Here is a 12,667-nt window from a genome sequence, read left to right as displayed (position 1 = left end):
GTTATGTCTGTTTTTAATGCAGTGATCTCCACTACAGAGTCATGCCTGTTTTTAATGCAGTAATCTCCACTACAGAGTCATGTCTGTTTCTAATGCAGTGATTTCCACTACAGAGTCATGTCTGTTTCTAATGCAGTGATTTCCACTAGAGTCATGTCTGTTTTTAATGCAGTGACTTCCACTACAGAGTCATGTCTGTTTTTAATGCAGTGACCTCCACTACAGAGTCATGTCTGTTTCTAATGCAGTGATCTCCACTACAGAGTCATGCCTGTTTTTAATGCAGTGATCTTCACTACAGAGTCATGTTTGTTTTTTATGCAGTGACTTCCACTACAGAGTCATGTCTGTTTTTAATGCAGTGACTTCCACTACAGAGTCATGTTTGTTTTTAATGCAGTGGCTTCCACTACAGAGTCATGTCTGTTTTTAATGCAGTGGCTTCCACTACAGAGTCATGTCTGTTTTTAATGCAGTGACTTCCACTGCAGAGTCATGTCTGTTTTTAATGCAGTGACTTCCACTAAAGAGTCATGTCTGTTTTTAATGCAGTGATTTCCACTACATAGTCATGTCTGTTTTTTCATTTTTAGATATGAAACACTGAGAGTTTCACAGAGATGCTTCATTTATTTATGCAGTTGTCAATAAGCCCATCAGCAGATTAATCTGAATCTCTGGAACAGGAGGTGTGATTCTGAGGTCTTGAAACAGGCTGCAATGATAAGTGACTTGATTTCAGGGAACAAAAAAGCAACCTCAAGGTTCATTTAGTGTCTCTTCCTAAGGTTTCTCAAGCTTCAGCTTGCAGGACCACACATTAATAGCTTTAACTCTCTCATTCCTGAGGGATGTAATCTGAAAGAACAGGAAAAATCAGGTCACGTGAACAAAAGAGCTCTGAGCCGACAAAAGATCTTTTCTTTAGATTTGTTTTCAATCTGGAAATAAATGTGCAGGTGAGTAAAGTAAAGTGTTTCTGCAGGGTAACAAGATCAAACAAACATCGCCAACATGCTCATTTGAAGCTGTTATGTGTAGTGAATAGCCCAGACTTTACATTCCTGCATGAAATAAAGAACTTCAAGCCTGCAAGCTGCTTTGTCAATAAAGCCAAGATTTTGTGTTGGAGGGCTGCAGGTATTACATACAGTATCAGAGCTTTCAGGGCAATTGTACTGTCAAAACCCTCTCATCCTAGTTGATTCACTGTAAATATTTCTGGCCTGATCACATTAGTAATACAGACTGCCTGCCAACATTGGCAAAGTATGTGTCAGTGTGTGTAGCCGCCGGCACAGGCTTGACATCTATAGAAAGATCATTATAATTGGCTAATCTGTATTCCAAAGCTGTAATGTACCTCAAGAGGCTGAAAAGAAAGGAAGAGGGAGGTGAAGAGTTGGAAATATGAGACTGTGTAGAGAGAGAGAGAAAAAACAGGCAAAGTGGTAAAACAGAAAGAAGCAGAGAGTGAGAGGAGCGGTAAACAGCTGGGACAAGAAAGAAAGAATAAACTGAGAGAAGACGGGAAAGTGAGGATGACTCCACCAGCGTGTGTGAAATGGAAGTAGAGAATCAGAGGACAGCAAGAGGTGGGAAACACTGCACAGCACAAAGAGGTTAGAGAGGGAGAGGGGATGAATGTAGGAGGTGAAGAAGGGAGCGTAGGTGTAGGAGGGGATGGAGAAGCAGCATTCCTGACTGCACAGTTACAGAACGGAAGAAGAAAGAAGTTAATCTGAAATCCAGATGCTTTAAGGACCAACAGGCGGCCGGACTTGTCTACACAAACACACACACAGCTCTCAATCCGGCTCCTTCTCCTGCAGACCTCAGTGGATTTACAGACTCCAAACAACGACTGGACTTAAACACCATCTGGATACTTTTTTTTAAATGTTTCTCTGGTTAAAATCTGTCCATCCAGCCTGCGGTCCAGCCTGAAGGACTAGTTTGGGGTATTATTTTTCCTTTGGCTGAACTTTTTTTCTCTTCTGGAGAAACTTCCAGGTGAGTCTTTGTGGTGTTTACTCTGAGAGCTTGTTAAGAGCTCTCATATGTTCTGATGTCAACTTTAACAGGCTGCTTTTTCTGTCTTTATTGTGGAGACTCTCATTAATAAGTGTTTAACTAGCATTTCAAACATTTGCAGAAGCTAAGTGTTACTCTCCTTATTTACAGTGAAATGAACAGTGAGCTGTTGTAAAGGTGACAGTTCTAGTTTGTCTTTGTAGCTTTGAGAGGCTGTGTCACCTTGATGTTGAACTTGTTGCTCACAGTTGTGCACTGACTGATGTGTTAGTGTGGAAGTAAATCATTTCTTGATGTCTTCATCTGAGTGAATGTGACAGCAGACAACACACCGGGGTCATTTATTCACACAGCCCATCTTACCTGTCTTCTTTTCTGACCTCGATGTGACCTTGACCTGTGCACAATAAAAGAAAATGAGCATGAGTTCCCAAAGAAGTTATGTTCAAAGAGAATCTGAAATGACAAATATTTATGCTTGATATTCTGTATGCAAACACAGACTGCTGCTGGGTGAGTTTGTTTACTACGACCAGCTCCTTCAGCAATGTGCATTAAAGACATCATGGTTCCAATGAACTCTTCAGGCAAACAGACGCTAAATATTGAATCCTTAGATGCATGCAGCTTTGTTTTTACAACACAAGACAGCCGTTCACAGACTGACAGGTTACCAGCAGATACTTGGAACAGGACAAAGAGAAGGAATCTGACTATGAACTTTGTCAAAAGCTTTTCTTTATGACACAAAAAGAAAGGAGAATGTGTTCCATGCTCTGTCCCTGGACTGACATGCTTTATGACATCAATAAATAATCCAGAGTCCACTCTTTAAACCTGCAGATGTCTCTAAAGTTGAAAAAGTTCAATCACAACGGTAAGATGAGCAGAGCTAATGTTAATAACTGTATCACATGACTCTCTATGAGGTGGTGAATGCCAACCATGCAACACACCCTTTCAACTCTTTAATAACCTCATACACACTGAGCTGCACACACACATGCAGACTGAACTCCACACACTGAACCGCACACACATGCAGATTGAACCGCAAACACACACAGACTGAACCGCACACACATGCAGACTGAGCCGCTCACACAGACTAAACCGCACACACACACACAGACTAAACCGCACACACATGCAGACTAAACTGCACACAGACTAAACTGCACACATACAGACTGAACTGCACACATACAGACTGAACTGCACACACACACACACACACACACACACACACACACACACACACACACACACACACACACACACACACACACACACACACAGACTGAACTGCACACACACACAGGCTAAACTGCACACACACACAGACTGAACTGCACACACACGCACACACACACACAAACACACACACACACACACACACACACACACACACACACACACACACACACACACAGACTGAACTGCACACACATTCAGACTGAGCTGCAAACACATTTACACTGAACATGCATTTCTGAATGAGGATATATGGGCAGCATGTGATCGAACAGACAAGCCAGGAAAACATGTGGGAGTGATATTGTACTCTTCTCATGACATGTGTTATCTTGAAGTGAGCAGCTGTGACTGGGCTGGCAGTCAGCCTAATGCTTTTGATATAAAGATGTATTGGACTCACTCAAACATTCTTTAAAGAGTGTACCGTGTTTCAAAGAGATCACTGTGCCTCTTCAGACAGTTACACCAGACTAGAGCTGGGCCATATTGAAAAAGGAGTTATCATGCAAACATTTTTCATATCAGTCGATATCAATAAAATTATCACAATCAATATGAGATCATTATTTCATTTAAATCTAAATGCAGATTTTTGGTCCTGAGGAAAAGTTGAAGAAACTGGATGGTTTGTTAGCTTGTATCTGGATTTAGTTCTGTGATCAGCGTCTTGAATCCATCATTTTTTACAGTGCAAACAGGAAGCAGGTCTTTTGTGTAAGATGAGATTTTTGTGAAGTTTTATTTTGCAGTGCAGTGAATGCATCACTTATTCAGTGTTCAGTTGTCTTTCGATCACAGTGGACATTAAACGTGTTTGAAATGCACAGCAGAAGTTGCCTCTGTGCTCTTCCTTTACCCACATCCTGAAAGTATCTTGGAATAAGTTAATAGTTAATGCAGAGTCGACTCAGTGTCAGACTAACGACTCTGCTTTGAGCTGGTAGTTTTTGAGTTTTCTTGAGTTTTCTTCAGTGGTGCTTTCGCTCGTTAGCCGTGTTTACATTCTGCTGCATACGTCTTTAAGCCCTGCCTACCTCTCACCCTGCATCATGATTGGCTGTTAAATGCTGTCTTCTTCTTCTGTTGAATGCTGGGTGGTAACCCGTGTTTAAGGCACTGTAGCATCCCCTCCATTTCCAGTGGTTAGAGGGTGTAATTACAGGCACAAATTTATCGAATTTCTATCGCACGTTTGTCTTATTTATATTAAGAAAAACTGTATCACAATTTTTATTGTTATCGATTATCGCCCAGCCCTACACCAGACTTTATTAAACTGAGCTGGCTGCAGCAGTACAATGCAGCAGTAACTGATAACAGGTATTGATAACTATAAGTAAAGGTTACAGTTAGCTTTTGGTTGCTGTGTCAGATATTAGCAGTAACATTAACACTCACAGCAATCTTCACAAAGCACAGCACAGATGATGGGCACAAGACTTCTCTGAGGGTAACAGAGGTGTAGATGTCAGGACTGCTTTGTCTGGCTTGGTGTGAGAGTATAAAGGAAGCTGCAGAGCTTTGGTACAGCATGGTTTGGGAACGCCTGTGTACAAAAGCAGAAAAGACACAGAGGAGATTGTAAGGTCGTTCCAAGTTGAACCCAGAGTTTTACTTCATGGTTAAATCTGATTATGATTATTTTGGCAGTGAAAGTACTAATGAGTGATTTTTCATGAATGAAGACGAAGCATTTACGTTTCTAAAAGGCTTTTTCTGAAACCTTAAGAGCCCCAAACACAAGGTATGTCTTCACTCATATCCTGAAGAAGCCTGCATGACAAGAAACAAAGAAAAGGAGGATGCATTTCTGTAGGGTTAAGAAAAAGGAGGAGGTTAAGTGTGATACTGGTTGAAGTACATCAGCTAATGTGTGGTAGGTGAAGATGTAGGAGGGTTGTTTAGGTGGTTTTTCATCTATTCATCTCCTAATATTTTCCCTTTTCTCTTATTCCTACTTCACCCCTCCTCTTTCTTTACATCTCCAAAGTGTGAACACAGTCAGTCTGCTAAAGCCATTAGAGGTGGAAAGAAACAGAGCACTAGCAGGCTGACAGTGTTTACCTGTGATCATCATGACCCTCAGTCCTGACCGCTGACTGAGGGACACCTTTATTGCTCAGTAAAATCAGCTGTGTCGAGTGAGGGTGATTGAACGACTGTGGAAGATCTTTTAAACATGTCGTCTATTATTGGACTGATGGACAAATGTTCAGAGGCCATGAGGAAAATATGGATACAGAGTAACCCCAAGAGTTAGTGTCTCTTTTGAGCGGTCATGTCAAACACTGACTTCCTGACATGTGATCAGAATACATGTTTATGATCGTGGCACAAATGGAGGTCACGAGTGAGCCTAGGGGAACAGAGAGTGAGTAAGGTGTAAAATCCCATGAAATGAGGATAGATGTGTCATTGTTTTCTAATAATAAGCTTGTTGTATGTTCAGAGGGAGTGGATCACATGTGTATATCAGAATGGTTAGCAGCTCTAAAGGTTCTTAAAGGCAACAGAATAAGTCTAAACATATGAGGAGTGGGAGAAAACACGTCCATGTTTTAGTTATTTTGGTTTGCTACCTTAAGTGCTAATTTTATGGTGTCTTCCATATGATGATATAAGTTTTGTAAATAATGGTCATGATCTGGATTTCACCACACTTCTTTTTCATGTTGTTTTTAAGACTTTTCTGACAAGCAGACAACAATTTAAGAACTAAATAATTATTTTCCTGAGTTCTAAACTATTTTTATTCACCAAATTTTGCCTTTTCTGCACAATTTCATAATTTTGATCTTGTCTTGTGTCCTCTTTTGTGTCAAGAACATTTTCACATCGTGATAAAAACATTCATTTGAAAACCTTTCAACTTTAAGAGTTCTTGTGTTTCTTCTTTATTGCCGTCTTGCAGAGTTCCAAGTGCATTGGCTTTACACAAGTAGTCCATATGAAGCTTTTTGAGACGTTTCTGGATTGACTTTGGTCTTTTTGTGCGCTTGAAAGAAACTGCAAATGTACAGATGATTCAGAATGTGATTAATATCTGTGCTATAAATAACACGTTTTAAGATGGAAGCTTGGGGCCATCAATAAATGGACCTTGGGCCGCAATTGGCCCCCGGGCCGTACTTTGGACACCCCTGCTTTAAAGCGTGAACGACACGTCACTATCGTTGCAGTGACAAGAAGGGAACAGATGTCAAATGTTGCATCCATCTTATTCTCCGAATACAATCACTCCTTATACCACAAACTTAACCTGATTTATACTTCTGCGTCAAATCGACGGCATAGCCTACGCCGGAGGTCCGCGTAACTCCCGTACCTACCATAGACTGATAAGTATAAATAAGTATAGGTATAGGTATAGTATAAATAGGTAAGTATAAATAATGGATGTAGTATCCGTGACGTCACCCACCTGTTTCTGACGCGTTGTTTTGAAGCCGATTGCGAAGGGAGCCATATTGGAAATGCTGAAGGCAACATAACTTCTGTCGAGGTAAAGACTAGTGATGTGTCGGTCGCGAACGATCTGGCTCTAAGAGCCGGCTCTTTGAAGTGAACTACGGGAGCCGGCTCCTGACTGAGAGCCGTTTTTTTTAACTTTTCTCTTCTTTTTCTGTTAAAGTCTCACGTGTCTACATTGAGCAGAACGGGGAGGGGAGGGGTTACAGAAACACAGCACAGTGAGAACACCAACAGAAGGGAGACGAGAGGGAGAACGTGCGCGACACAGAGAACACACTGGAAAGGTGAGAAAACGAGTGACTGCAGGAAACACAGTAAACTTTAGACACATTGAAACAGCATAGACTATTAAAAGGCAGAGTGTGGACTGTGCAAGGTGAAAGTGTCATCAATCAGGGTCCACAAAGAACCTGCAAAGGCACATTAGAAGTGTCTAGGATCTCAGTCATCCAGGTCATGGACATTAGAACTGTTTATCCATCAGTGCAAGAAGTGAAGAATAAAGACAGTGAAGGGAACCTGCTGTTAATGAAGGTGTTTAAAATTATAAATAATATACATGCAATCAGAGATTGGACCTTTTTGTCTAATTGTGATGAGTCTTGTTTTTGTACTTTATAATACATTTTTGTAGCACACTGCTCCATGTTGAGTATATAAATAAAGCCTCATAAATAATACACATTTGATATAATGTATGTTTTTACATTAGTTACTCATTTTAAATATAATTTTACATTATTTTAGGTCACACATTAATTTAAACAAGAAAAAATCTGAGGAGCCACTTGGGAGCCAAAAGAGCCGGCTCTTTGTAATGAGCCGATCCAAAAGAACCAGCTCTCTAAAAAGAGCCGGAATTCCCATCACTAGTAAAGAGTCGGGCTTTGAGCCTCCAGTGTTCCCGCCTGTCAATCAAGTCAGCTGTGCCTCTGATAATGGGAAACTCATAAGTTTAATATCTTCGCAATTGCCGTGTTAGAAAAAAAATCATCCACGTACAGTGTGTGCTGATCGAGAAATGAGCTATCCAGACTACACTCGTTTTTTGTACCAGGCTGTAAACATGTTTATTTCTGCTGTAAAGATCGACTTACACTCGTAGCTCAATCAACGCGGACAGCAAGCCCTGTGATTGGTCCGCTCGGCGGCATTGTATTTCCTGCATTTACAGCACTCCCAGGATCCCCGCAGACCGGCTATATATTTGATCTCCTCCTCTCTATTCTTCATGTAATCATGTCTGTATGATAAACAGCAACATGTATCAGCTGTAGATTAACAGAACACGCTCTGAATCTCTGTGGAAAAGTAAACAGAGATGGTAGCGGGGCCGGAAGCAGGCGACCGGCTATCAGAGAGACCACACTGCCCTCAAGCATTTCAGAGGAGAATTGCTGTGCGACACGGACACATCGAGACACAACTATGTGGTGCTCATGTCTGCGTCAGCCCCTGCTGTGCAGGCGCAACGCAGGAGTATAAACCAGCCTTAATGGGGGGTCGTGAGATGTCTTCCAGATTGTTTGGATTTTTTAATAATCTAAAACTGCATATTTAACAGAATATATCAACTAAAACAAAAGTTACATTTGAAATAAAACCTTGCAAATGCAAATGTTCCATTGGTTTTCTTCCTCTCTGTGTTGCCAGATGACTCCTGAGGTCAGGTTTAGGGTTAAAGCATCAGTAGCAGCATGTTAATTCTCAGCAGCACAGGAAACACAGCCACATGTGCATGTAGGGCTAATTTTCTGCAGACCAGCTAAATGAAGCAACATTTAATCACCTCGAGGGACCGCGGGGGTCTGAGTCTTTGGCACCTTTATTTTGGGGGGCCGTGGGCTGAAAAGTTTGTGAACTCCTGCTGTACTATTTGGCTGATGGTCTGAACCCATGTTTCAAATCAATGACACATTCATCAAATCTGAAACACATCCCTGCTCTCTAAAACACAACTCAACATGTCATTCAGGTTACTGGACTGGGCACGGAGAAAGAAGCAACGGTTCCAGTCTTTGTAGGATTCACAGCTTTCTTCATTGTTGCTTTTCTAAACAAAACTTTTTCAGTGCAACACTGTAAGGGTCAAAGGTCAATCATTTCAGCATGTGCAAGTAAGTGTACCCTCAAGCGTTTCGGAGGAGAATTGCTGCTCGACACGGACACATCAACGCACAAGTTTGCGGTGCTCATGTCCTCGTCAGGTCCTGCTGCATAGGGGCGACGCAGAAGTATATACCAGCCTTTAGAAGGCAGCAGCCAGCACGCTGCACATGAGGCATACATGGGTGATGTGGCTATGTTTACCTGTTTCTTACATCATATAGTGGAATCTTCATTTTTCATGTAGCCCAGTATGAACAAACCAAACTCTGGCTCTTGTGCAGGTCTCTCTTATTGCTGGACTGGATGCAACCTCACTGAGAGCCCAACGCCTCTCACTTCTGCACAGTCTTCAGTACATAGAGCGTCAGGAACAATGCTTGTCAGTCAGAGGAGATCAGAATTGCAGAATCAGTGATTGATTTTATTTTTCCACTCAAGACATACCTTTATAATAAAACTTTTATTTTGTGACTTTATTCTAATTTCTAACGTTTTACCTCTGCTTTCATTGTCTATTTACTGTTTTTATGAAGCACTGTGTTACTTGTATTGAAAAGTGCTATACAAATAAAAGTATTATTATTATTATTATTCTAATTATTATTATTATTATTATTATTATTATTATTATTATTATTATTGTTGTTGTTGTTGTTATTTTGTTATTATTAGACTGTTTACTTTCTTATCTAACCCTACAGCCATAACCAACTCTGTTCATCCTCAGCTGAAGTGTCTTTTTAGTGATTATCTAATTGAACTCATTATAGTGAGACAGCTCGTGAAGGCATCACTAATTCACTTAACAGCTGTTGACAGACAGAAGAGAGGAAGAAAGAATACCTGATCCTCTAATAGTATAAACAACACACAGTCCAGGTCAGAATCTAGGGCACTTCCTATCACTCACTCACACACACACACACACACACACACACACACACACACACACACACACACACACACACACACACACACACACACACACACACACATTAGCAGCTGTTAAGTGAATTAGTCTTCCTATGGGGAGAGAGCTCAGGAACAAAAGTGGAAGCCAGAAACCCCAAACTGGCCTCTGATGACTTCAGATATGTATCTGTGTATCTGTGTTTCGTGGTTCTACCTGTGAAATGCTTCCGTTTATCTCCTCCCTTTTCTCTTCCTTTATGTATGGCTTTGTTTTGAGGTGGTGGGGTGTTATTTTTCAGTAGATGTAGATGTATTGAGTCAATTTAAACCTCTATTCCAGCACAACAACAGCTCCTTGCACGGCAGCAAACCAAACGGAAATCGTTGTGGTTATTTTCCACAACTGATTCTTAAGCAAGGAATTCTGTTTTTTTTTGGAGCTACCAAACTGAGACTGTGAGGTGAAGCACTTCCTCTGTAATGAATCCCCATTGCTCACAAGCAGTCAGAGAACTGTGTGGGCTAAAGTAAAGTATTTTCTAATTATCAGACTTGTCATTTAGTAGAAGGATTTGGATGTCACTGTAGTCGTTACATGTGGTTGTTGTTGAACTGAGACAGACGGCCTAATAACTTATCAACTGCAGGTTCTTTTAACTTCATATAAACAGTCTATGAAGTTATGTAACTGTGCTGCTCTGTGCAGAAATGGGCACTTCTAAATGTGGAGACACAGATGCTGTATGTACTTGGTGTATGCTCTGCATCTACACTGGCTGTATCACAAAGTTTAGATGAATGAGTACAAGTAAAACCCAGAAATGATCCACTCACTGAGTCCTGCAGACCTCCACATGAACATGCCCACTGTTGAGCTTTTCCACGATGTAGTGGTTTTGTTCATAGACCTAACACTGCGTCTAAACAAAGATTAAACTCTTTAATGTTCAGGAAAGAAGATTATAGTGCAGATAGACACAGGTAATAGTTCAACAACACCTGCATCTGGAAAATATGAGAGAAACGGGCCCTGTGCTGAACCGTGACATAAACAGGATGCCCAGCTCGTGCTGCTGAGACTGAAACAAAACATTGAAGCCGCTCTGTAACGCTAGAAAATGTTTGTATTATGTGTCCCTGAGGAGGCGTGACACTGCAGAACCCCACACGTTCTCATGGCTACACAAAGGGTCAGGTTTCTGACGCGCTCACAGGACCCCCAGTGATACGTTGGCTACTCGTGCCAACATATTGGATTTGATTATAAAGCTTTGTCTACATGAAACACATGTTGAAAAGAGGTTTGATATACAGCACAACAAAGTCCTGTATGACAGCAGTAGTATAGTGTTGTACTGTTAAATGCTTTCCTCATAAGGGAATGTTTAAGCGTACACTTACTTGCACATGCTGAAATGATTGACCTTTGACCCTTACAGTGTTGCACTGAAACAATTTTGTTTAGAAAAGCAACACTGAAGAAAGCTGTGAATCCTACAAAGACTGGAACTGTTGCTTCTTTCTCCGTGCCCAGTCCAGTAACCTGAATGACATGTTGAGTTGTGTTTTAGAGAGCAGGGATGTGTTTCAGATTTGATGAATGTGTCATTGATTTGAAACATGGGTTCAGACCATCAGCCAAATAGTACAGCAGGAGTTCACAAACTTTTCAGCCCACGGCCCCCCAAAATAAAGGTGCCAAAGACTCAGACCCCCGCGGTCCCTCGAGGTGATTAAATGTTGCTTCATTTAGCTGGTCTGCAGAAAATTAGCCCTACATGCACATGTGGCTGTGTTTTCTGTGCTGCTGAGAATTAACATGCTGCTACTGATGCTTTAACCCTAAACCTGACCTCAGGAGTCATCTGGCAACACAGAGAGGAAGAAAACCAATGGAACATTTTCATTTGCAAGGTTTTATTTCAAATGTAACTTTTGTTTTAGTTGATATATTCTGTTAAATATGCAGTTTTGGATTATTAAAAAATCCAAACAATCTGGAAGACATCTCACGACCCCCCATTAAGGCTGGTTATACTCCTGCGTTGCGCCTGCACAGCAGTGGTCGACGCGGCCATGAGCACCACATACTGTTTATCATACAGACATGATTACATGAAGGACAGAGAGGAGGAGATGAAATACACGGCCGATGTGCGTCCCATGACCGGGATCCTGGAAGTGCTGCTAATGCGGGAAATACAATACTGCTGAGCCGACCAATCACAGGGCTTGCGGTGCGCTTTGATTGGACGCATAGTTACATTATGGAGGAGGTGCACGTCAGCTAGGTGCGTAGGCCTCTGCGTAGGTACGCCGTCGATCAACGCAGAAGTGTAAATCAGGCTATAGTGCCTCACGACTCCCCAGGGGGTCCCACTCCCAACCCACACTTTGGGAACCACTGTAATACAGAGAAAAAAGGGTTTAGTGTTTCAGTAATTGTCAAAAACTGTGATATAACAACCAAAGAATAGTTTTCACTTTGTCCGATCTTGTAACTGCTGATGCATTCACACATTAGTGTTGGGCACAGAGCGTTCATCCAAGCATGCATGATAACTGATTAGAGCATTCACACTGCCTTAGAGAGAGCAGGCGAGGCTATTTTTACTGTTCGCGCACGATTCACGGCCAAAACAGAACATGGAAATGAAATGTGGCGATATTAACATTATACCAGGAATACTACACCTTTACCTGCACTTTGAATGTCTTTATTGGTGTAAAAGTAATGGACTAATAAAAGATACATTTTCTTTGTTGTAACTCTAAACTGCTTCAATCTACTTCTGATTTCTTTTCAATGACATCAGCAGCGTTGCAGCTGAGACAGCATTAAACATCATTAAACATCAGAATGTTGTAAGCAGCAGCAGCAGCA

The sequence above is a fragment of the Notolabrus celidotus genome, chromosome 8 (assembly GCF_009762535.1).
Source record: "Notolabrus celidotus isolate fNotCel1 chromosome 8, fNotCel1.pri, whole genome shotgun sequence".
Taxonomy (NCBI): domain Eukaryota; kingdom Metazoa; phylum Chordata; class Actinopteri; order Labriformes; family Labridae; genus Notolabrus; species Notolabrus celidotus.
This window is presented reverse-complemented; position numbering follows the sequence as displayed.